Genomic DNA, 26713 nt, shown 5'->3' on the forward strand with positions numbered 1-26713 from the left:
TAAAGTATGAAGCGGGCGAGATCACGCCTTGATAAGGACACTCGCTTTATGATCGCCCACCGTTGAGACGCAATCAGTCACATCAGTACTCGGTGCCTACTAATGATATGATAGCTGCGCGCTTCGGCTTTTCAGTTTCGCCTTTTAGCGTGAAATTGGCCGGAATTCATTAGACTAAAAAATTGGCAGCGTCGATATGGTCATATATGGAAGTGATGATGAGCTCCTCGAATTCTGCGCTTTCCGGTTAAATTTCGGATCAATTCATAGCTGTTTTGGTGCAAAAGTTGATTATATTTCTTTACACATTTGGTGTCTATATCGACTCATTTTAAAACGTATACCTGGGTGGTAAAAACAGTTCAGAGGAAATTGCTTATTTATGTCACCTTCCCTATTTTATACAAGTCAGAATACCATTTTCTGAGGCACCCGGTAATATATTTTACAAAAAGAAGTCTAGTCATGCGTTCTTCGACTGCAGACCTTGGCGGCAAAACAAAGCCTGCGCACTCCAACAGCAGGAAACGTGTAGAAGAGACAACATTGTGTTCGCACGACAGAGAGAGCTGAGCGAAAGAAGGTGACTTTACCCCAATGCCCCAATAAAAACATCCAGATCCCCAACAAAGAAAGAGTAATCCTCTTCTGGTGAATACATGCGAGCTCTGGACCGGTGGACGTTTCAAGCCCACGCAGCGCAAAGCTGATCGCTTTGCGCCGCAGGCGATAATTTTTCTACTGGACACATAGAAGCGCCTCAAGAAGGCAATAACGAGGTGAGGAAAGAATAGCTATCCTATGGTATGGTATCATAAACTTTATTCAGGTCTAGAAGATCAACCCTTAGGATGACGCAGGCGGCTCCCACGTCGGGACAGTAAGATTGGTAAAATGTCTAATAGCCATCTTAGAGTCACTGTAAATACGCGTCCACTTATTATTCCTTAAAGACAATGCTATCGCTACTTGTTCTGCCACTGTCGCTTCTTTAGTCATGATTGTAATAGCATCCCGAGTGAGTCCATCTGCATCTACTACTACTGCCGTAAAGGCTTTCTTTCCTCTGACCCATGCAGCATCTACAAAAGCCGCATATTCTCTGTCCTGTTCTATCTCCTGCAGGAGAGCTTTGGCCCTTGCCTTTCTTCTTTCCAGGTTGTGCACCGAGTGCATATTTCTGCGAAAAGGAGTCGTCTTGATGATCTCTCTTACGCTATATTTTAGTTCTACTGTGTCTTCCGAATTTTCTGATTCGCTTGGGTACCACCTTAGCTCTTCGAGTATTGCTCCACCTGATCTTGTTTCGGAAATCCTCTTACTGTGGGCAATTTGCTGAGCTTCAATTATTTCGGCTATTGCGTTGTGGAGCCCTAGTTTCATTATTTATCATCCGGTGTGCTAACCGGCAATCCCACTGTTGTTTTGACAAGCCTTTTAATTAATCTGTTCAACTTCTTTAGTTCTGTCTGTGTCCATCTAAGCATCCCTGCTACATATGAGAAGTGACACAAGGCGAAAGCATGGACCAGTCTCATGGCGCTCTCCTCTCCCAACCCTCTGTGTCTGTTTGTGATTCTCCTTAGCAGTCTTATTACCTCCTCAGTCTTGCTTGTGTTTTGTATTGTTTTTCCGTTTGCCCCGTTTGCCTCCAGGAATAACCCTAAGACTCTAATGGATTCGACTTGCTTTAATAGTTTTGCCTGCCTTGGTGGTTAGTACTAACCTGGGTTCTTCCTCGGGAACATATCCCCTCGGTTTTTTACCCCTTTTCCTGTTACTGAGTACTAGGAGTTCAGACTTCTCAGCAGAGCATTTCAGTCCCATGTCTTCTAAAATGGACTCTACCTCATAAATGCTCTCCTGAAGTCTGCTTTCCGCCTGTCCTATACTTCCTTCAGCGTTCCATATTGTCACATCGTCTGCATAAATGGTAAAGTTAATGCCCTCTATCCCTTTCAATCCCTTTGCCACTTTTGACATCGCCAGGTTGAAAAGCATAGGTGACAAGACCGACCCTTGTGGCGTCCCTCTGTCACCGAGATCTATCTTCTTCGATTTAATGTCTCCGAATCTAAGGTGTGCTCAGCGATGGCCAAGAAAGGCTTTAACCATTTCATATAGTTTTCTGCCTAATCCCGGTTCAGAAATGACCTCAAGTATTGCTCTATGCTTAATTTTGTGAAAAGCTTTTTCGACATCCAACCCCAAGAGAGCTCTAGTGTGCTTTGGACTGGCTAAACGCAATTTATGTTTGATTAACAACATGGCATCTTGTGTGGACAAGCCTGGTCTTAAACCAATCACATTATACGGTAGGATGTCATTGTCCTCCACATATTTCGTTAACCTGTTCAATATGACATGCTCCATTGTCTTTCCTAGACATGATGTTAACAAAATTGGCCTGAGGTTATCCAAGTTGAGTTGGATCAACTGGGGATCAACTCTGGGGCGAATCTGGGGAGCGACCATTACATAGCCATCCTATGGAATGAAAACAAAAACACGGTGACACAAAATTTTATACATGATGGCCGACAGCAATACATAATAATAAACATGTTCTTGGAGTTCATCTTGTTGGGCTAGTTGGTGCTGCAGAGCAATTAGAAGAGGAGAGCGAATTGACATTAAAAAAGCAGGCAGACAGGACGAGCACTGGTTTAATGTTTTTGGAGTGATCACCAATCGTCCAACATGGAATACATCCAGACCAATGTTTTGATAACAGGGCTTGCCTGTGTCGGCCCTCTAGTGGAAATATAGGCGATATGTTTCCACATTCGCACTTTAGAAAATTTAACTCGCAATCACTCCCAACGCTTAGCAAGGCATACCAACCATTGGTATATCCCCCAGCCACGAATTAATTATGGCCTGCAACTATTACAGTATTGTCTTCCGAGCACATTAGGTAAGTATGAACAACCGATTTAAGTTTACGTCCGTTATTGAAAATTGCTTTTTAATTATGATATTCTGAATTTTCTTGCACTTTGAAACGTGAAAATTGTTTTGAATTGTTCTTTATGACCTTGAAAGATTATTGCTTTTCATTGTTTTATGAGGACTTGTTTCCTTGCTGCGTTTGTAATGAAGGGTTGGCGGGGCTAGTCAAGCTGCTAAAATGTAGCTTTTTTCTCGTGATCCTCACCATTTAGGTTCATTTTTGTTTTGTACTGATGTGCCATAATGGTGAAATAAAGCACATCTCAAATCTGAAATATTGATATTTCTTATTGTAGTAGTGTTGATTACTATAAACCACCATTTTCCTTTGAAAGCCTGCCATGTTCTTGGACAGGTTGCAGAACAATTACGAGCTCCTTCGTAATGCACGGGATCGTCGAGTGCCTTGCTTTACTATCAAATGCCGATACCATAAGACGGTCTGCCTCGGCGGAGTCATTTGATCAAGTAGTCGGCCGTAAGGATGCGCGTTTGTCGACACTAGGGTGCCGCATTGGGCTTCCTTTACTAAATGAGCATAAACTGTCAGCTTTGTAAGTGCTTGAGTCGCTTTTCGTTATTGAGCAGATGGCACACAAAATGTATCAGAGAAGGTTTAGAGCAACAATTTAGGGTATCGGCTAAGCTTTTTTCTAATTCAGCAAGATCAACAGATGGCATCCAGCCAGAGATTCTGTTTGATAGTTTAGCTGAAAACATGAAATCTATTGTATATGCAGACATCATTACATGGGCTTCTTACGTTTTCAGTTCAGGGGATAACGTCTAAAGTAATGGAATTGTCTATCTAGGTGTCGCGACGCCTCGAACTGCTTGGTACCGGAACATTCCATTTCGTGAGAAAAGGATTTCTAACAGTGAGTGCGTATATTTGTAGCCTTTCCAGCACGTGCACATCCTGCACCAGCATGCAAATTTCATAGAGATCACCACTACACCTTTTATCAACGTTCGTCCTATATATACAGTGGAGACTGCAGCCATCTGCCTTTCATCCACCGCTTTCATCAGCAGCCTTCATAAGTCATTTCATCTGTGATCAAACGTTCAGTGTGGAACAGTAAAGATGTGCAGGAAGAAAATATTTGTGTTCAACCTGAAGCTTCGGAATGTTTCTAGGTGCCAAAATTGTCAACAGTATTCTACGACCACATAGTTTTTCTTAAATTATTACAATATTCTTGACGCAATGGTTGTTATGATCCATATGCCTTCTATGGGGCGGCTAAGAAAATATTTGAGCTAGAGTTTTTCAAACGTTTAGAATTGCTCAAGCAGCAGATATAAAGTGTTGGGCTAGAAGTTATCCGCCATTGAAAATAATGCCATGCTGTTCCGGCTCACTGGAAATAGGGGATCACAAAAATTTTCCTTTTACGTAAAATTTTCACGATTACTGAAATACACAGTTCACGCGGTGGATATTATGTGCAGCAGCGTCATACTTAAATTTTCCTCCTTGATGTAATGAAGCAGTCGATACTTCTTGGAAAAAGTGGAAGGCGCCCTAAACTACCAGCATGCTCTGCTTCTGTACTATTGAGAAGTTTTATTGCAACCACGTATAATCACAACTATTCCACAGTAGATTGAGAGCGCCAAGAGGCTGCATTGTACGACAGAAAAGTTAACCGTATAGTGGGCTAAAAATTGTAAGGCATGCGGGGTTCGTTCTAAGTTATATTTAGGTGCAAATGCTAGTCGGTTATGATGGTTTATTTAGTTCCATAAAAGTTTGTCGAGGCGGACTACTAGGCGCACAGTGCCGCAACATTGCTGTTATATACGATGCACAATCTCAAGCTAGCTGGTCAAGGTTCATATTTGTGGGTATGATATAGGGTCATGAAAAACTGAATAAGCGCGAATTAAATGCCACCGTTGATATATTAGCAGAACAAAATCAGGTGCTCTTAAAAAAATACGGGCTGCATAAAGAAGATATTTTGAAAGCTGGACGTGTAGGCGCAGTCGCGAAGCTGTTGATTTTGTAGGCAATGCTCAAAGAAATTTCTATATTACTTCGGCATTCCTGAAAACAACTTAATCGATACAAAATACTAATGAAATTATTTCACCAGGGTAATAAAGAATCCATGACGAAATACTGTACACTGATAGGCAACATATTCAGCGAGCTGACAGGTAGATATATGCCGGCCCTTGATATGCAGGACAAATTTTCTTTAACTACATTGGTGCCAAATTTAGGAACCGCTGCTGGCGGAGAAATCACTTAGCCGCGGACAGGTGAAGCACTTCAAATCGAACGCACTTCGCACTGGGTCAAGGACAGCAACACGGCGCTTTAGGAAGCTGCGCCAAAAATGCACGGCGTTTGTGCCAATTGCCAATGAACGTCTTTGATGCCAACACATTAGCGAGCTGTGTCATGAATGCACTGGGTATGTGCCGCTCTTCTGTTAACCTTTGACCAGCCTATCTCTTGTCCTCTCTGGCGTGATGTATGCCTTGCCAGTCTTGAACGTGCCGCCAAATGTGATGTCTGAGTTGGAACGGGACCATCGTGTTGCCCTCCGAGTCATGCTTGGCTTACCTCGTGAGGCGCAATCTGTTCCACTACTCACGGAAGCGCACCAGTTGCCCCTGAGCTTGCAAGCAGACCAGAGAGCGGTAGACCATATCGAGCGTTTGCACCGAACATCAGATGGCCAACCACTGATTAATCGGCTGCTTCAGCGCCCATTCTCTCGGATGGGGAAAATGGCGGAATTGTTTATGGACATTACTCACAGTTCAGGAGACACTACTTCATTCACAACTCCGAAGAAGCGCAACAAATGTCCCCTTCCCCATTTATCTGACAATTCCCGAAATACACAAAAAATCTAGTCAGCCTGTTCCGGCACTATTTCAATTGGCCCAGTCCCACCTATTTGAAAAAATTGAAGGTTATATTGAAATATTCACGGACGCATCTGTACACAGCGACGCGCAAGGCACTTCTGCAGCTTTCTTCTGCCCTTCGACTGGCATCAGACGGGAATTTAGAATACTACATCCAACCTCATCAACAACTGCAGAACTAGCAGCGATTGATGTTGCTCTGAAATACGTACACGAAGAATTAAAGGCCTTGAAGGTCGTCATTCTTACAGACTCCCGTGCTGCCCTCAAAAGACTTAGACAAGATGCCGATAGCCCATTGTTGTGCAGTATCCAAGAACCTTCCGGCAAAATTACTTCCTGTGGAGTGTACCTCATTGCCCAGTGGGTAGCCTCGCACGTGGGCATCGCTGGAAATGAAGAGGCTGATCGCCTCGCTTCAAGCTGTGCCCACCATGAATGTGACTGAACTGCCAATTCGTGCACGTTTGAAAACGCCCGTCTCCTGATACGCCGACACCTCCTAAAGCAGCACCCAGACCGGCGTGTTGCAGACGGATCGTTCCCTCCCCGTGTTCGTGGTCTATGCTTGCCCCGTCGTGCTAAGCACTGTTATACAAGTTAAGGGTTGGGTCTGTGCCGGTGCGCGAACGCCTATACCGACAAGGACGTGTGAACAGCCCGTCGTGTACGTTTTGTGGCTCCTGTGAGACACTTGAACATCTCGTTTTAGAGTGTCCCGCATTCGTTGCGCAGCGCGCATTACTAATTAAGGAGTATAGACTTGTGGGGCTGGAATGTGCGACCCTTGAGGATTGCCTTTTTCCAAGGGGGAGCGCTGCAAGACGTGACCAGGCCCATCGAGCCCTGCTAAGTTTTCTGAAGGACACTGACTTGGCCTCCCGTTTATAGAAATTATTTGTGTTTTTGTTTTGTTCTGTCTGTGTCTCCGTCATTTCTTGATTTCCTCTTTTCTTTTTCTAATATTTTCATTTCCTCTATTCCCTCCACCTATAGGAGTAGGCAGGCGTTGTGGCCCTCTCGGTGGCAATTGTCAGCTTGCTCCCTCCTTAATGCCTTTGTGTCCTTGTGTGTATATGTGTACAAATCAAATAATAATAATAATAATAATAATAATAATAATAATAATAATAATAATAATAATAATGACCTGCCTGCGTCGCAGAGTATGTGCCACTACGTGAGCGGCCGGAGAGGTGACCGTTCTCTGTGTTCCCAGGCATCGGCATCTCAGGGGCCACGCGCATGCTTCTGGGCACTACCACTAGAGGGCGTAGCGTGTACAGAAAAAAAACTAAATATGCGCGATTGATGCTACACGGCTGCCGCAGCATACGTTTCTCAGCCCGTGCATCTACGCTGAATGCTATTTGGACGCCGCGCGCAGGCTTCGCGGTGGCACTGCGCGTTCGCGCCGAGTGTATGGAGAATCCCGAGAAAGGAGCCCCACTGTAGCACCCGCTTCATGCATAAGGCGCTTCGATGGCGTCAATAGGGTGTTTCGCCATATTGCTTCAATTCTAAGCGCATTACCGTATACACTCATCGTAAGGTGGGTTCTGCCGAAATTTTAGATTCGGAGCATCTTATAGCGGTGGCCTGTCCCGCGGCGTCGTTGGCGTCGGCGTCGGCGTCCGTCCGCACCTCTCCTCATTCTCTCCACGCCAGCTGTGCGATAACCCCTCTCTCCTCCTCTCCCCCTCTCCACGCCATCTGTTCGATAACGCGCTTCTCCCTCCGTGTCTTCATACGCCACCTGTGCGATAGCGCGCGCAGGCGCGCCTCTCTCTCCTCCTCCTCCTCTCCGCGCCAGCTGCTTATATAAACCCGGTGCATGCGCCGCTGCCTCAGTTGCTGCTTCGGTTTAGTCACGCTGCGCCGTCCGATCCGCTGAATGGACGCCAACGACTCTGTCAACGAACTGTCTGGCACATCTTCAAACAGCAGCAGCCCGTTCATTAACAGAACCGCGTGCACCTCTGAAGACAAGGCTGCGCAGAGAAGAGCTTGCGACGCAGAACGTAAACGTCGGCGACACGCAGCGGATCCAGATTCAGTTCGCCAACGCGAAGGCGCTTCGAAACGTCAGCGTCGAGCAGCGGATTCCACACTTCGAGAACGCGAAGCCGCTTCGAAACGTCAACGTCGAGCAGCGGATCCTGAGCTTCGAGAACGGGAAGCCGCGTTGGTTCGTGAACGTCGAGCAGCAGAACCTGAGGTTCGGGACCGTGAAGTTCAACGTAAACGTACGAAGCGAGCGGCGGAACCCGACCTTCGAGAACGGGAAGCCGCGTTAGTTCGTGAACGTCGAGCAGCAGAACCGGAGGTTTGGGACCGTGAAGTTCAACGAAAACGTACGAAGCGAGCGGCGGAACCCGACCTTCGAGAACGTGAAGCCGCGTTGGTTCGTGAACGTCGAGCAGCGGATCTTGAGCTTCGGCAACGTGAAGCAGCGTCGGTTTGAGAACGTCGGGCAGCAGCACGGCGTTCACGCGATGTGATGGTGACCAACGCAAGTTAACACGTAATAAAAACGTAATAACACCAAATTAAGAACGTTAATAACACCGTAATAACAACGTAATTATCGCCGTTATAACGACCGCGATGCTCCGCATAAGCCAATGGTTCCCCTCGGGAAGATGGTGTAATTTTTTAACTATGCGCAGGTGTTACATGTCGGTGCCATGTAGCATACACGACAAGTGATGCTCGGCGAAATAACAGCGCCGTGGCACCTACCACTTATCTCACAACGCTAGAGTGACAAACGCTGTTTGTGGCGTGCAGGCGTCGCCCCTCGATCGTGCGCAAAACGAGGCCGACAGTGAACCGTCGGCTTTATTATTCGCCGAGTCAAACCTTCGATAACGTTAGTTCGGTGTTTACTGTTCAGACCGTAGTACACAGAAATCAGCTAAGCAGGAATGCTAGTCGGCTTATACTGTGTGTACCTTCAACGCTCATGCCAGCACCGGCAGGCAGGCCCTGCTCCGGTCATCGGTGCGGTCCAGTGTAGCGTTGACGGGTGCATCCACTTCGCTTCACCCACTATCGCAGCTCAACGTTCTCCGTGTGGTTAGAGAGCCTAGAAACATCCACGTATGATCCATGCATGCGCCATCCACAAGCATAGCGCCTGCATGGAGGCGGTGGCGGCAGTGCCGATGGAATAAGTGTGCCTCGTGCATCCGTATCATTTCTATCGCAAAATTTAGACATATGTATGTTGAGCCTCGATAAATTGGTATTGAACGTGCATTTGTTTCTACATATTTTGCTTGAAAAAAACTGTGGTTTCCACCCTCTAAGGCCAGAAAACGCTGATTTACGCCTGCGGACTGTACTCAAAGCACCTATTAGTGTTCTTGAAGAGGTGGAAGGAATTTTTCTTAGTGGGAAGCTAATGTAATAAAATCTATTCTGAACGAACCTTACCTGAAGTATTATTAAATTACTTTTTTGTATAAATGTCGTGTAGTGGCCTGAAATATACGCAACGTTCAAATTTTCGAAGATGTGACGATGTGTATGATTGTTACAGGCTGTAGAAGCGAACATTTACTTGTGAGTGCTTTGTAATGCTCACCTCCTTTGTTGTACTAAAGCAGCTCACGCGTCTGTTTTTATCATTTATTCCCTTCAAATACATTTGGTATTATTATCTCCCTTTCATTATTTTGCCTTTTATTGTCTAATTGGAAAGATAGAAAAACACTTTTGCTTCACTTTGATAAATTTTGATTATGAATGAGAAAAACTTTTAATAGAACACAGAACATTGTATCATAATTTCATTTCGTTTATCTATGTAGGTCAACCGACACTACCTTCACTATTTTAAAAGTTCGCCATGTTTAAGTTCTCTACATTATCCATGAAACTGGTTTTTTTCTGCTACCTTTCAAAGTTATCCCATGAACAAAGCCAAGCTCTGTTTGTAAGTACTGGGAGGACAGCGAATATCGACGAAGTATTTCTCCAATGGAAGTCAACGCTAGCTAAGAAGTTTACAACACAAACACATGGTAAACATGTGGTTGTTTTAATAACAAGGTATGCAAACAGTCTCCTTCTGTTTATCTTACCACTCATTCTTCTTTGACTTTTAAATATATTAAATGGTTTTTTGCAGGCGTACAGTCACGGCACGTAACGGGGATGGAGGCAATGGCAAGTATGCATGCGTACTTTAAAATAACACCGTGAACAAACCTTCTTAATATTCGAAGTTAAACTTACGCTACCTTTTCTTTTTCTTTTTTTGCTTGTATTGCGCGCAGTTCGGCTACAGGAATAAATAAGCACATTTCACAGAAGCAGCGCTATTTGCTAAACGTGTAGTGAGGGGGTCTTGATGGTGCTGCGAGACATATCTGCCAATTTATTTTAACACGCACCTTCAATAGGCACATTTCAATGGTATTTCAATAGTTTATCATGGTTGGTTAATGACCATTCCTTAGTTATAAACTGTCGCCTCTTGCTTCCATGGTAATACATTATTCTGCCCGAAGACCTAAAGAACCCTATATTTTAACGATTAGGCTTATTCTTTTGTGTAACAGTGTGAATGTCGGAGTCTAAAGAGCCAAGAGCATGAAATTTTTTAACATATTTTAGAGCTAACTGGAATATTTTCTGTATTGGGAATGAGTTTGTCAACACGTTCGCAAGCGGTAGAGATATTCAGACAATTGCATGTGTACCAGCCTTTTCATGCAACAACTGCATGCGGACAACGATACCTGTGCAAGCGGCGTGAGAGGGATAAACAATAATTCGACACTGGGCGCTTCATAGGCCCACTATTTTTTATGTACCCTTGTATGTAACGACCCTCCGAACCAAAAAAGTGTCTATGAGCTTCAAATGACGTAAACATCATCAGGACATTTCTTAGTCACTCCCGGTGTTGCACAAGTAGCAGCACACTGAATAGCGGGAAAGCCAAAAGTAACCATTTGGATCTCCTTTAAAAAGACCGTGTAGAAATGACGGAAAAGTCGTTACACAATCGTTGCATATATTAGGACACAACATATACTGCAACAATATTTACACGCCTTTTATTTGAAACGTCTTTTATATGAATGTCAGTACCTTGGTCGGCGCTGTGTGTTCTATTGAAAACATTTATGTTAGAATGCTCCCAATTAGTCTGTTTGACTAAATACGTGGCTCAGTGCTTCACTGACTGGAGTACGAGCAGCTGAAGCAGTAAACGTTGGTTCAATGTAACTAGTCAAGCAGTTTATTTCTGAATTGGTCTAACAGTTCCACGAAGTGTTCCACATCGCTATCTGTGATAGCGGCATACTTCACTAAACCTCACACTGTCATGTAGTGGGGTGTAAAATTGTACACATGACAGATTCCTTATTAGAGAAAGAGAGGAGGCGAGGCTGGAAAGGAAACCATATATAAGTTCTACAAACCCGGCTTGCGTTGCTATGCTCGAGTCTCTGCGTGCTGCATGTGGCTTTGGTGTGCGCAGACACAGGTAAGTATAGGAAAGGTAAAGAGACAGGGATAAAACATTGCCCATAGTTTCACCTGTGTCATCGATAAGTCCACTAGTTACGTGGGTCCGCATGCCTTAGTGCCGAAGGCAGTGCGCCTTGTCCTGAAGTATCATATATCATGCATTTATCATGTATCATGTATTTGTAGCCATTCTCTCATTGCAAAAGTGGTGGAAAAGCAATCTGCCGGCCCAAGTGTCATAATTGTACAAATCTAAACAAGAAATATACCTGCAAAAATGTGTAGGCTTGAATTGATGAGCAGTGGTCGAACTACGATTTTCGTTGGAGCCAAACCGACTTGTCTGCGCCAGAACCCCAACGAAGACCAGTCGGGACGTGAGTTCCAGCGACATTCCTTGTTCGAACAGTGCCGCATATACGAAAGAACGGCAGCTTCGTAAACTTATTGCCATCAAACGACAACCACAGGGCTCCAAGTAAAAGAAAAATCCGACAGAGACAACTATGACTGCTTATGCTTGGGAATGCGAAAGCGTTCTAGCGTTTGTAGACCTCGGAGCATCATGAACGCGATCATTTTATACACGGCGCCATCACGTTCTCAATGGCGCACGCACGCATTGGCCACAGCTTTATTTAGCCAAATGGCTGCTACCTGACGTGTGCAATAACGCACGTACTAGGCACACATTTGGTCTTCCAGAACTGTGCAGGCGCCGTGGTATCGGAGAAGCGCGCTCGTCTCGCACTCCAGAGGCCCTGGCTCGATTCCCACCCAGACCAAAATTTACCAGAATTTTATTTTCAGGGTTATATTGACTTTGTTTACAGGAACCCCTGTGCTAAATCAGACGTCAATCCGAGCATCTCTTTACTTGTTTTTTGCTCTTTGCGCTCTCGGCCATTTTAGAGGCGCCCCCTCCTGCGGCGACCATCGGCATCGGCGTTGTCCCTTGTAACCGAGCAAACGAGCGCAGCAGGTTAAAGAGCGAACGTGGAGCGCAGCTAGGGATGCAAAAAGCGGCGAGAGTGAAAACAGCGCGAGGAGGGTAGCGGAGGAGGAAGGAGCAGCGGGAGCATGAAGCTGTAAGCAGAGGAGGGTATGGCGACAGGGTGAGATCAAAAGCGTAGTGTCGCGCAAGATGCGCACTGCGGCGACGATGGCTACGAGATGGCGCCAGAGTAGCGCACGTTGTCTGGGAAGTCGGTCTGCGGCTGCTGTTATCAATCGCACCGGCGCGTCACCCACGCGCTGCTTCTTGCTATCTCCCGATTACCGAAGCAGTCGTGCCACGCTTCGCCCCGTTTGCAACGTGCCGCACGAGACATATATTGTCCGTTCCAGCCACTACAGCGCGAAATGAAAACACGTATAGAGCTGTGCTCAAATGTCGCGCTAGGGAGTATCGTAATCGTCGGTGAATCTTTTGGCACCATCTTTCGGTCGGGCCGACTACGACGGATTTTCGCGTAATACAGCATATTATGCTTCCGCGTTAAAACGAAAGGCGACGCTACGTGCACTATTTAGCGTCGTTATTGGACGATCTATGCAAATGCAAGAACTGTGCCTATAACATGAAGGAATGGCAGCACAAGTAAACACATAGTGTAAAGCTCGTTCGTAGGTGCACCGATACGTTCCTACAAAGCACAACTTGTTGACAGTCGGCCGATTGCTGTGCTTCCCCCCTCATCGACAGATGTTTCATTGCTAAAGGTAAACGCGCCTCCTAGAATTCACGCTTTCGTCGCTCTTATTGATTATTTTTTCATTTCATTGCTCGGATTCACAAACGTTAGCGATTCGCTGCATTCAAGGCGTTCTAGGCAAGAGGTGTGTTTTATTACATACGTGTCATTGCGAAACCCAGGGTTAGCGTTTCTCATGGCTAGATTTTTAGGTATACATGGTCAACGATCACATTGATACAATATACGTAGACATGAAAAACGGTTTAACAGTAAGAATATCTAAAGAAAAAATTCAATGCCCTTCCACAACTGTGAATATAGAAGCCAGCAATGCTGTGACTAGGGTGGATCTGCTATAGTGAATATTGCTATAGTGAATTTATATGTTATTATTATTGACTATATTGAGCGTGTTCGGCATGTTCGTCAAAGAGCAAGGACACCGGCGGCTTTTTTTTTTTCGCCCGGTGCGATGGCCAAGAAGTGCGTTTGCTGCGCCTAGTCCGCCCCATTGTCATAGACTAGTGTATAAGCCACAGCGTTCATAGCCGCGGCACACTGCACGGCATCATCAGGGTCCTAGAAGATGTGGGTAAACGAGCGTCCGTCCTATAGCCAGTCCCAAGCGCAACAGCTGATAACAGCGCTCGCGCGATCTCTACGTTACGAGACAAAGGGGCGCAACGATTGGTTCCGCTGTCGGACGTTCCGCCGCCTAGTATCGCGACACTAGCGAAAGAGGCATGGGTGATGGCGAGGGGCATAACAATGGGCCATCCATCATCCGTTGTATCGCTAGTGCTAAGACACTAAAGCCCCTATATTTATAAAAGTAGCGCCATTCTTAGATCTTGCCGCCACCGCGCTCACCCCGGCGCTTCCTCCTCGCCCTCTCTTAGCCGCCTCCTGTCGCCCCAGCCTCCTCCGCTCCCCCATTGGCCAATCCGTGTCACGTGGAAGTTCGCGTCGCGCTTTTGTATATTTCTTTCTTTCCAGCGCACTCCGACTGCCATTCTCGGGCCTGTGCGACGAAAGTGCTGTACGCACAAACGGATCAAACGTGTTAGGGACAAGAGCTTCGTTGTGATGGCATGCTGCTGCGCCTTAAGTTGCCGCAACCTACAAGGCGAGGGCAAAAGGCTTTTTGTTTACCATCCGGCGTGCGCAAACGCTTGCTGCACACTTGATATTTGCGCCGTCTCGCATCGTCGCGTTGCTACTTCCGAAACGGCATTATTAAGATCAGTTACTGACTGACGAAGCAAAATCGCGCCTCAAAAACGTCTCCGCAGGGCGCGATCGAAGTTTTCCTCGGATTTCCTCTGGTAGCGCGTTAGCTGTCGTCTGCCACGGCAGGCCCGACGCAGGCGGCGCCACTGTCGATATCGCGCCTCGATCGCGCTGGTCGCGCCGAGCGCGATATTGGAACGGAGGAGGAGGGAAGAGGATGGCGTTACTTTTATTGCGATAGCAATTATATGGACACTCAAAAGCAGATTTCTGCCGTCGGCGTCGCCGTCGCCGTCGGCGTCGCCGTCGCCGTCGCCGTCGCCGTCGCCGTGAGGTTCCGTATGACGTCAATGGAGATGAAATCGTGGCCGCGCGCCGCCGAACGCTGTATGTGCGAGTGAAAGGGCGCGAGGGACGCGCTCTTTCACGGGGAGTGAACGCACGGCGGAGAACAAACGCGCGTTCTGCGCCGTGCTTCCTTAAGGGCTGCAGAAGTAGGCGTCTCTTTCCTCCTTTACAATCACCATATATGTAGAGCAAACGCGCCTTCTTCCGATGCGCGAGAGGCCGTGGGGGAGGGGGGGAAGGGGGAGGGAAGGGAGGCGACGTTTAGCTGCGGCACCAAGTGCCTATTTATATCAGAGGCTCCGGCAACAGTCACCAACGCCGCACGCATTTTGAGCGAACGCGGGCAAAATGCCGACGGCGTCGACAACAGTTCGGCGCGTTGCCGGTGCTGCTGCATGTCCAAGTTTATACAGCTGATAAAGCTAATATCATTACTCCGTATATCTCTCTACAAATTTGCTATCGCAATTGATGCTTCACCTTTCAGGTGAAACTGCGACAACTTTTTTATATATGGGGGCTTTATAATACACTACTGGCGGGAGACCACCACGCACAGGGAGCCAAACCAGCAGGCAGATGGAGCCAAAGCAAATGCTGATAATATCTATAGGTTTTAGGGGCGAAGCACCTTAGGGTAAACCCCTCAATGAAGAAAAGTAGCGCCATCTCCTCTCTCCTCCTCCTGCGCCGGCGTTCACTCTCTCTTCTGTCGACCGTGGCTCCCCCTACGCGGTGCCGAACTAGCAGACGCTCTCCGAATGAAACGCTGTGGCTACGTGTCGTTCGCGCTCTTGAACTCGTATTTTGATCGGATTTTTTCGCGTTATGTTATGACTGGCTGCCGAAACAACGAGAGGACGCATAAATGCCGTTGCGCTTAGACGGCTGTACTATTAGCGGTGATACAGTGAGCCTAAAGCCTCTAAGTCGGGCTTTAACTGAGCCATGCCACGCGCGACCTCGGCGTTGGTTCATCGCCGCGTTTCAGTAGCTCCAGTCCCTCGTTGGCCAGCGGCTAACGTGCACAGCGGGCCTCTAACAATGACTACGCTTCGGGAGTGAATGATCCGCCCGCTGTATATATGCAGTTGTCTTACAGGTTTCACTGACTACAGTCGGGTACAACTTTAGAAGCCAGCGGCATTTGCCCCCTCAAAGGCGGATGCATACGAGCCTCCACCAATGGCGCGCACTAAAGACTTGCGTCATGAGCCGGATGGCCGGTGCCCCCGCCGACGGAGAAGCATGCAGCCCGCGCTTCAAGCCAGGGCGAGTCGCGTTAGCGTGACTATTTCCTTAGTCGCGGAGGAAATCGGCTGCTGCGCTTCGGTCATCTGGGCGGGGCCTCTCCTGTCTTCTTAAGTTGTACCCGACTATAGTGAGCTACCGATCATTCGGCGGAAGCGGTCCGTCGATAATGAGGCTAGTGGCTTCGCTCGCTTGCAGGAAGCCTTACACTACTCCACACATTTTTTTCTTCTTTTTTTGCGGACTTCAGTAGCGCGGCAACGGTCATCTTACAGGTGTATGCGAGGCTGCTTTTGCGGATCATATTGTCGCTTGCATGTGCTGCTCGCGGGTCCGAGAAATTCTACCGTGCGTATTGTATCTACTATCTTATCAAATGCAGAGCAGAAACGATGAGTTAACATCCAGGTTTGTCCTGGCCACTGACAAAGCCACGCAGGAATGAGTTAACTCTATAATCAAGGGCGTTGCAATGTGGATAGCATTGCTGCCAGCAGACGGTAATGTCTTTGAAGTGCACGGTGTATTCTTCCGTTTGGCAGGCGGCTTCCTCGGCTTCAGCTGCTTCCGATGAACGAAGAGCGATGGAATGGCTTGACGCTTCAATTTTTTTGTGCCACAGCTCTGCAGAATCACCGGCTCAAATTGATCATCCGTGAAGTGATCCTGCGCAAACGTGAAATCGGAAAACAAGGTCACCGTAAAACCTCGCTCCTTCAAGTATAAGGCGTAACACAACATTCCCGGCACAAGTTATTATCGCCGGGAAGTCTTGTTTACGGTGTTCCTTTTTTAGCTCGCCGCCAGCACAGGTACTTATCTCTTGTTCTGCTACATATCGCCGAGAAGTCTTGTATACCGTTTTCCTTTTTCAGCTCGCCGCCAGCACAGGTCCTTATCTCTTGTTCTGCTACGCGATACAAGACTAGAATACTTAGCACACTTTTCACGCGCAGCACTTTCTACCATTTTCGAGATAGTTATCGGTCCTCGAGGATCTAGGACGATAGCGACAAGTTTTAGCGACAAGAACATTGATCTTTGCCGACCACCGAGTTGAGTTATTGCTGAAGGCGCAAAGTCGCCCTAACTAAATAGCCCTAATCGTCTTTCCGCAGGTAAGCGCCCATTTTTTCCTACGTACCGTCACCGCTTCGTAACATACTGCGATACACTCAAAACGTGCCGTTCGCGTACATTCAGGCCACACAAACACAACGCCATGCATTGTATAACCGAGTCAACAAAAACCACGTGCGTTTGAGGACAAGATGAAATCCGGCCACGAAAGTTGCAAATGCAGCGCGAACATGCAGCGCGAACAGTGCGGCACTTAGGAGGGAGAAAAACTAACGAAGCCTCACACAGCAAGTGGCAGCATGTGAGATTAGGGATCATTGAAGAATCGCTCGCTTACCTCACACAGCCGGGACCATTGTGTTGGGTTGAAATCAGCGCGGCTGATTCTTTGAAGCCAGACCTTCCTCTGCGCCGCGTCTCGCTTCGCTGATGGAATCCGGAAGAGTCGCTTGCCGTCTGTTCCGCGTGTTCTGCACCCGAATGCCGAGCAATACGGCATCGTGAACACTACGCCTTAAAAGCGCAAAGGAGACGCGATGCGTGGTGCCTCCATACACAGCTCGCAATGGTCTGGCACCGCGATGGCGGCGGGAGCAAAAAACAAGCAAGAAAAAAAGCGCGCGAGAGCACGTGACAGCATTCGGTCAATCGGAGGGCCGAGCGCCGAGAGAACGGGCAGGAGAGGAGGAAAGCGGCAATCTTCAAAAGATGTCGCTACTTTTTTTTATTGAGGGGCTTTACCTTAGGGCCGAGCCTTGCCCGAGCCGTCGTCGTCGTCCCTAGCTTTGGTTTGCATGGAGTCCGCTAGGGGCGCTGCGGTGCACAAGGGCGTTCGTTCTCGATGCGCTCTCTCTTTCTCTCTTCAGCCATGGTTGATAACGGTCGCTTCTAATAACGGCGCGCCCGCTATGGAAGAAAAGTCGAGAGTGGCGGCTCAACAGCAAGCGGAGTCGAGAGCTCGCTAAGCTACTGCAGCACGGCGTCGCAGACTACACGCGGACCCGGAGTCTAGGGCGCGGGAAGCTGCAGCAAAACGGCAACGCCAGCAAGCGGACCCGGAGCTGAGGGCTCGCGAAGCTGCAGCAGCATGGCAACGCCGACAAGCGGACCCGGAGCTGAGGGCTCGCGAAGCTCGCGCTTGAACCGAGCATCGGCGCCACCAACCTCAGGTAGAGAACGCTTCCGGCGTTTTGCCGCCGCTTCCCGCGCTCTCACCGCTTCTGGGTCCGCTTGCCGGCATCGATGGATTCACGGTTAACCGAATGATCCCCCGGTGCTTCGCCCACTCATCATCATTCACTTCATGGATATGCGGTGTTTTTTTCTCTACACCTGGACACGATCCTGGGGAACCTAGCGCTAAACAGCTTCGCTTTAAAAGTACGTTGTGTAGTTTTGAAGTTTCCATTGCATCTGCAGGAAACATGGTATGTTCAAGAACAGAAGAAATTGAAGGAAGATTAGACGCTTCACACAACGAAAAGACGCAAAACAAAAAGAAGACAGAACAAAGGAAAGAGCGCTACTTCCTTTCTCCTGTCTTTTTCTTGGTGTGTTGCATCTTTTCGTAGTATGAAGCATGTACCAACTAGCCCAACAACAAGTTTCATGAAGCTTAGACGCATTATATAAAAAAGAACTTTCTAGTTGATCTATATAGAAATCTACGAACAAGAGAGAATTAAATATAGAGAGGAACACACCTGCACCGATTAAGGTAGATGCGAGCTTTGATATTATTCTCTACTGGCTTTGCAAATGTTGTTCCTACTCGCTGTGGCCGGTGAAATTTAACGGTAATGAAGGACTACCTGTGTAACCGAGTTCTTGGAAAAGTAGATCTAGAGACAGCAAGCATGTTGTAGATGCTATTAAAGACGATAGTCTTTCTTGGGGAACTTAAACGCTGGAAATTTGGTCTGTCTGTCTGTCTGTCTGTCTGTCTGTCTGTCACCCGATTCAGCCACCCGGCCAAAGTTGGACCACTTGTTACCGCCCACACTACTTAAACTGGTACGGCTGTTCATACTTGTGAACGTTATCGATCACAAAGTAAATATTACGCTGATCTGAGGCGCAACATCACTAGGTAAGTATTAGGAGGTGTGTTCCTTTAATAGAAAATACATAGATACATAACTCTAAAGACCCTAGTTTCTTAAGCTGCGCTGAAAATGCCATGCTATGCGCGCCAACGAACGACGTTCCCCGACTGCGCGCCGACGAGCGCCCTCTGCCATGGAGGAAGGAAACCCTCTGCACAAGCTCATGTTTCCCGATGTACTGCCAGATGGCGTCCATGTCTCACGCAGCGCCTCTTCAATTTTATCAATGCCAGCCAGATGCGGCCGATTCAACATAAAGGAAGCGCTGTCTGAGGCAGGGCAAAACATAAATGGCCGCTTGATGAAATAATGCAGTAAAATGAAATCTGTTCAAACAAACCTTCATGCCAGGACGGAAATGGTACGAGAACAGCATCACGGGTGGCCGCGGATCAGACCAGCACTCATGTAGTACGGCCGGCAGAAGACTATCGTCTTTCGATGACATTTGCAGCGAAGCACGCAGATACGCGGCAGATTTTTTTTTAGTTAAAACTACGACGTTTACTTTTATGCACTAACCTTTGTTCTAATACGTGTATCCCTCATAAAGGCTGTTTCACCGAGGTTTAATAGCCGGCGATACATTTCCATCTGTAATCCATGGGGCATGCACAAGCACAACTAAACAGATGCAATTTACAATTTACCCACAAGTGCCAAAGCCGCTCATATTTATATTTCTTTGCATTTGTTTACCAGCCGTACAAGGTAGTACAGGCACGTTATTTTCCCTTCGTAATAGCTACCCTATCATCCATGTCCTGAAGAGTATAATAAAGAACACCAGCAACAGGCGAATGCATAATAATCCGTTGCAATCGTATTTCGATAAAACAATTTTTTCAGAGGTAACGAAGTAGTTTTAAGCGCTAGTGCAACCACTTCGTTGTTGTATTATACTTCAAGCCACCTACGGTTCTTGCGTTCGCTATAAGTTGCCTGCTTAAAATTGTTCTCATTCTACCTGCCGCAGCAGTTCTGCTTCAGCAGCCTAAATTTTTTTCAAACTGGCCTGCAAATGTACATTTTGTCAGGGTGGAAGTGTACCAGGATAAGGCCTTGTCAGGAAAAGCTATGTTTGATGAGTTTAGGAAGTGTGTGCTCAATAAGGGTGTTATTAGGTTGTGGCAATCAAGGTTAAGCTGGTGATTTTTCCTAACCTTAAAGCTTCAGATAGGACGTTTTTCTTATACAACAAAAACTTCAGTAAATATAATCAACATTATGTCTGTAGTGCGCTGAGTAAAGCAAAAAAAGAGTTTCCTAGCTACCACAGTACAATTTTTCGAAAAAGAGGACATTACTGACTATAAAAAACATTGCGTTTCCTGGTACGGGAGACAGTAGAACGAACCGTTTGCCAGTTTATGGCTAACAAAATGCATTGCGCCAAAAGCGCACCAATCTACAGGATAAAAAAAAACTTCTTAACTTAATGCACGGCAAACAGCCCAAGCAAATGTAATGTACTTCCGGCGAAAATTGCTTATCAAATGTGTGTCACATCTTTCATTGAGCCTTGTATTGTAGCTCTGAATTGTCTGTATCACCTCATTTCAGTTAAGCCGCGAGAACTGAAGCTGCGTGAGTTTGCCCGATATTATTTTTGACAAAGCAGCACAATATAGCTGAAATCACGAGACAAGGGAGATAGGCGCGTTAATGTTGTGTACCTATTGTCTGCCATTATTGCTTCTCTTTCGTTGTTTAATTAGGTCACCCAGCAGTCCATCCTTCGTGCCCAAATAAACAAAACTGCGCATATTACACTCACTTCGCATAAGCTTGCGGTGATCGTCGTTATAATTAGTACCGTCTTCGTCGGCACCGCGCCGACGAAGACGGTACACTACAGTTTCACTACAGTGTACTTATTTGAGTGTTGAACAATTACGGCAGAACTCATCAAACACTGTAAACTTAATGACTGGGAACTCTAATGCTACTAGCAATCAAGTGATCCGTATTGCTGAAGTTACGTCAATTTAAAATTTGTTGCAGTCACTTTCAGACTTTCCTTGCTTTGGCTATGTGCGACATCCACTACATGCGATGTCAGCCCATTTTTTGTGAGGCTCGCTTGACGAAGTCGCCCATGAGCAAGATTGAATAACGACGATGTCGTGACAACGATTAAATGGAGAAGGAATCGCTTCTGTACAACGGCAAAGCCGATATGACAACGACTGAATCACAAGAGTCCAATGACACATTTACATTGACGACGATGGAAGGACCACCACAGCATGACGACGACCGTACGTCAACAAATGCTGCGTGACGACGCAACGACGACGACGTCATGGCAATGATAGGAAGGATATGGGACGATGACAAGTGTAAGAGGAAGATGGCATGGCGATAACTGCATCACTATTACTGCCTGACGACGATTGCGTCACGGCGACGGCATGTCAATAGTGGGATGAAGAAGCTGGAGCGTGACGACGGTGGAAAAACCCCGAAGGCATCCTGATGACTGTATGACTATGAAAGAAAGACGACTGTATGATGACGATAGGGTGACGACGACAACATGAGGGCAGCCGGATGATAAAGCTGGAATTACGACAATACAACAACCACGACGGCGTCACGACCACCAGCGCATATATAGTGTTCTAGTTCTAGGTATTAACAACTTGGTCCACTGCGTCGCTGTAAATAGCGTGACGACTACAGCATGACGTCAGTAAAATGACGAAGCTAGCATGCTGAAAATGAAACTACCATGAGGGCATCATGACCACGAGCACACAGGCCGTGACCCAAGCTGGTAGACAACTTCGGCCACTGCGTTGGTACAACAGGCAATATAAGATAGATAGATAGATAGATAGATAGATAGATAGATAGATAGATAGATAGATAGATAGATAGATAGATAGATAGATAGATAGATAGATAGATAGACAAATAGGCAGGCTCAGAAAGGCTGGAATAGGCCAATAATTAAGGAAACTAATGCAAGCGGCTAGTTGTTGAACCTTCATGATTACGTTGCGCTGAGTTGCGCAGCTCATCGCTTTGCCAGTGTAAAACTCAACGCAACGTAATCATGAATAGGCTACTAATGCCAATCGCATTCCAATACTTTTCATGTGTTAGTATTATTGTGCTATCAATGCCTACTTCAGCCTTTTTGAGCTTATCTATCTAGCCTCTTACGCCACCCCAGTGGCCCAAGTTGCCACCCTGCTTCGGCCTCTAGGTATAAACTCGTGATGGGGATGCCGTCGTGGTCGTTCCATTGTCGTCATTCCAGCTTTATGATCTGACTCTGGGCTTGCAGTCATCGTCACGCCTTCTACCCTCACCCAGTGGCCTAATTTTTCCAACAGATTTGGCCACTAGGTGTTTTTAGTGGTAGTGATTGCGTAGTCGACGTTGCATAGACTTCATTCCACCTTTTTCGCCGAACTCTCGTCATGTCAATTTCTTAACGCCATCGTCGTAATACAGCCGTCATGCATTCTTTGTCACGGCACGGTCGTGATGACATTGTGGTTGTTCAACCGCCGTCATTTCAGCTTCGTGGTCTGACATTGGTCACGCCGTCGTCGTCACGTCTTTTACATCGACCCAGTGGCCCGAACCCTATAACATGTTGGGCCACTAGGTATGTGTGTGCTCGTGGTTGTGATGCCGCCACGGTCGTTGCGTCGTCGTGATTTCACCTTTGTCATCCAACTCTTGTCACGCCTTCATCGTCACGCCATTGTCGTGATACAGTATTCGTGAATTCGTTGTCACACCGACGTAGTGACGCAATCATGGTTACTGTATTGTCATTTTACCTTCGACATCCGATACTGGTCATGCAGTCGTCGTCACGACATCGTCGTCAAACAATTGTCATCATGCCATTGTGGCCACGCTGTCGTTTTACTATCGTTATCACATCAGTCACATCACCCCATTGTCGTCATACGGCCTTCGTTGTTTTATCAACGCCAATCTTCGTGATTCTATTGTAATCATACTGTCGTCATTATGCCGACACTGTCAGGCCATCATCGTCAGACAGTCACTATTATGCACACGTTGTCCGACCGTGGCGGTCAAGCCATCGTCGTCAATTCAGCTTCGTAATCTGACTCTATAGTGATGCCGTTCTCTTCATACCATCGTCGTCGCAAGTAAGGTGGGAGGCTAGGTGAGTTAGAATTGATGCAATCTTTTGAACAGCGCGTACACAGGACGACAGCGCTTTTCCTGTGTTCTTTCCTTTTTGTGTTGACATCGCTTTCCGTGCAGATCAAAATAAACCATCATCGTTATAGTTTTCAATATACGGGCGCCGTCACGTCATTTTCATTATACACTCACCGTCATCCCATTTTTATAACGCCTTTGCCATGCCATTGCCGTCACCATGTAGTCGTATGCATTCGTTGCCATACAATCGTGATGTCGTCGCGGTCGTTTCATCATCATCATTATGACTTCGACATACGACTATCATGATACCGTCGTCATCACGCTGTAGTTTTCCCATCGTGTATCACTTCAGTTCCGTCATCCTATTGTCCTTATGCCGTCGTCTTCATTGAAGCGTGCCGCATTTAGGCCACGAAAGAAGAGGAAGAACAAAGGGGACGAAGGCAGAGGAGTACGAGGAGGGCACTTTCAGTTAGAATAAAATAGCGAAAGCCATCCGTCAGTATTAAGCTATGTGTTTCCTTTAGTTGTGTTTACTAGGAACGCTACATAATTTGGCGCAGCCCGACAGGATGTGGGTTACATTCTTCGTTGACCAGACCTAGTCGCAGCGCATTATCTTCACTGGCTACCAAGTGCAAGATGAACCGTCAACAAGCCTTCCGCGCCACGTCAGCTCCCCTGGCCTCGTCGACGCAGTGCTCAAAGAAGCGTCCATATGCCGTGCGGAACTTTTGCAGACAGGATCAGTCAAGGTAAACCTGCAGCTGGCGACAAAAGAAGAGCTAGTTCTGGCACCCCAGCGCCGTGGTTCTCCGTCAGAGGATATGTCAACAGAGGTGAGCCACGTTTTGCAAGTTTTTGAAGTGCAACAACGACAGATGATGCAAACAAAGCCAGCTTATGGCAGCACTAGCCGAGTCTGAGGAAAAGAAAACGAGCGGCGGATATGGTTGAACGTGATGTTTTTGAAGGTGGCTCCGAAGACCCGCAACATTGGTTATGGTATGACGAGTATGCTTCTGCGAATAACGGGTGGCTATCCGACGAAGAGAAACTACAGAACATGCGACGTTACCTTGGTGCCACTGCCAGAAAATGGTACGATCTGCAGATTCTGGATCAAAAGCCAGCATATTGGGAGAAGTGGAAACGCAGCTTCCTGGTGGCGTTTCAATGCAATCCATTGGAGAGATGGGAGTTGGTGCTACGCTTCAGACACACGTGTGGCTCCCTACTAGAGTACTGCCTTGAGAAGCGTCGTCTGTTGCGCATGGCAGAACCTGAACTCTCATCACTCGCAGTTATAGCTTTGGTAACGCTGGGACTCTCTCTCAGTATTCGAAAACAGGTCCAGCTGAAAGCCCCCGATACAATAGACGACCTCATGCGGTGTCTGAAAAATTTGCCCGTGGAGCCAGCACAGGAAAGTCCTTGCGGAGAAGAATTACTCCTGGACAGCAATGAGCTCGTAGAACCTCAGTCGCATATACGATCCCTCAAACTCGCAGGAAGTCTTCGGAACAACGTTTTGAAGTCCTCGAATTGGTGCTCAAGTAGTCCTGGTAGCACTGTATGCGTTCCGACTGTGGGCGAACCCCACACAGAACTGGGTAAAGACGATCGGTCTCTCGTGAAAGACTGCCACGAAACTGTGTACTTTGCATCTTCTAACCTACTTCATGTCCCTCTCAAGATTGACGGTGTTGAGATGAACGCACTCGTGGACAGTGGAGCGTCTGTGTCCATCATCAACCAGAAAAGAATAGACACCAGCCGTCTCCACAGTGGGAGGACCCTACGTGTCCAGGGTTACGAAGGCGCAGTAAGCTCCCGTTATGAGTGGGCGTCTGTAGTGATTGAATTTCAAGGACATTGCGTAAAGAGCGATGTACTGGCAATACCTGACGTCACCTATGACTTCCATTTACCTCGCCCTGACATGAAAAAGCGCAAGATAAACCTTTATTGGGATGACAGGGTATTGGTTCAAGAAAATGCTAAACTAACGAAAAGCGGAGAGACACCAAGCCCTCTAAGACTAGTTCACTGTGAAGAAGACATCCGAGCAAAGTATCCAGAGCTCGTATGCATAGAAAACTATCCTCCGCCGATGAAGTCACATGCAGTTCCCTTTGAACTCGCAGACACAACAGTGGTTCGGAAAGCCCCATATAATATGTCAAGAGAGAAAAAGGCTTGGTTGAAAAAGGAGCTGCAAGCAATGTTAGACGCCGACATCATCCGACCATCAATTTCACCGTTTGCTTCGCCTATAACAATCGCTCCTAAAGACGATGGCACTTTTCGTCTTTGTACCGATTATAGGATTCTAAATCGCCAAACAGAATTAATACCTTTCGCGATGCCAAAAACTGATGCTATTATCGATGAAACTGGTGGTTGCCACTGGTTTTCACGGATCGATCTCTGCAAAGGCTTTTGGCAGATTCTCTTGACCGAGAAGACCACAAAGTACACCGCATTTGTAACGCAATCGACTTGTTCAAATATAATCGATTGCCTTTCGGATGCAAGAATTCCCCGGGGGTTTCAAAAGATCATGAATGACATCCTGAAACCATACTTGGGCACCTTTTGCAATGTTTATATAGACGACATAATCGTTTTCTCGAAAGACAAAAGAAGATCACAAAAGTCACATTTTCCAAGTTCTCCATGCGCTCAGCCTGGCACATCTCAAAGTAAACTTTAAGAAACGTGCATTCTTCCAAGAAAAAGTGGTATTTCTAAGCAGGGCATTTGACGGTTGTACCAAATCCGTTGAAATAATTTCTAAGTTGGTGAAGCTTTACAACATACATTCCCTTCGTGTCTTCCTGGGCCTCTCTGGAAACTTTAGGGCCTTTATAAGAGACTATGCAGTCAAAACACGATGCCTCACACGATTGATGCAAAAAGACGTACCATTCCTGTGGAATGACGAGTGTGAAAGTGCCTACCGTGTGCTAGTAAGGCTTATATCATCCGACCCTATACTCCGCATTCCTGACTTCTCGCTACCGTTTGTGTTGAACACTGATGCACCGCATTATGCAACTGGGGCAGTGCTCTATCAGAAACTCTCAAACGAACCTGACCACCAAAGACATCATGTGGTGGGGTACTATAGCTATACATTGAAGCCTGCAGAAGTAAACTACACCACCACCGAAAAGGAAGCACTGGCCGTCTTGAAAGCTGTTCAGTATTTCCGAACTTACCTAGAAGGAGCGAAATTCACACTTTTCACTGACCATCAGGCATTGACACACCTTCTTGATATGGCACAACCACGAGGACGCATTGCAAGGTGGGTTAACAACCTGCAACAATTCGACTCCGTCGTTTCGCACCGCCCTGGTCCGCTGCTCACCGATGCAGATGCCTTGTCCAGATTGCTCGTCTATGAAACAAGCCAACAGCCGGAACAGATAAATTACGTGAAGCTGTGGGAAGGCACAGAAGAAATGAAAGAGACCGATGGAAAGTACCACGTGCCATCGATAA

At 47.0% G+C, this 26713-nt stretch overlaps 1 long non-coding RNA gene across 1 annotated transcript; it reads left to right on the forward strand.

Moving 5' to 3' along the window:
• The first annotated feature begins 3748 nt into the window (after nt 1–3748).
• LOC119457431 (uncharacterized) lies at nt 3749–10022 on the forward strand. The gene is made up of 3 exons (XR_005193259.2): nt 3749–3830; nt 9752–9897; nt 9977–10022. It is a non-coding gene; the product is annotated as an uncharacterized LOC119457431 (long non-coding RNA).
• The last annotated feature ends 16691 nt before the right edge of the window (nt 10023–26713 follow it).

This window comes from Dermacentor silvarum, chromosome 7 (genome assembly GCF_013339745.2).
Source record: "Dermacentor silvarum isolate Dsil-2018 chromosome 7, BIME_Dsil_1.4, whole genome shotgun sequence".
In the NCBI taxonomy this organism is placed as follows: Eukaryota; Metazoa; Arthropoda; class Arachnida; order Ixodida; family Ixodidae; genus Dermacentor; species Dermacentor silvarum.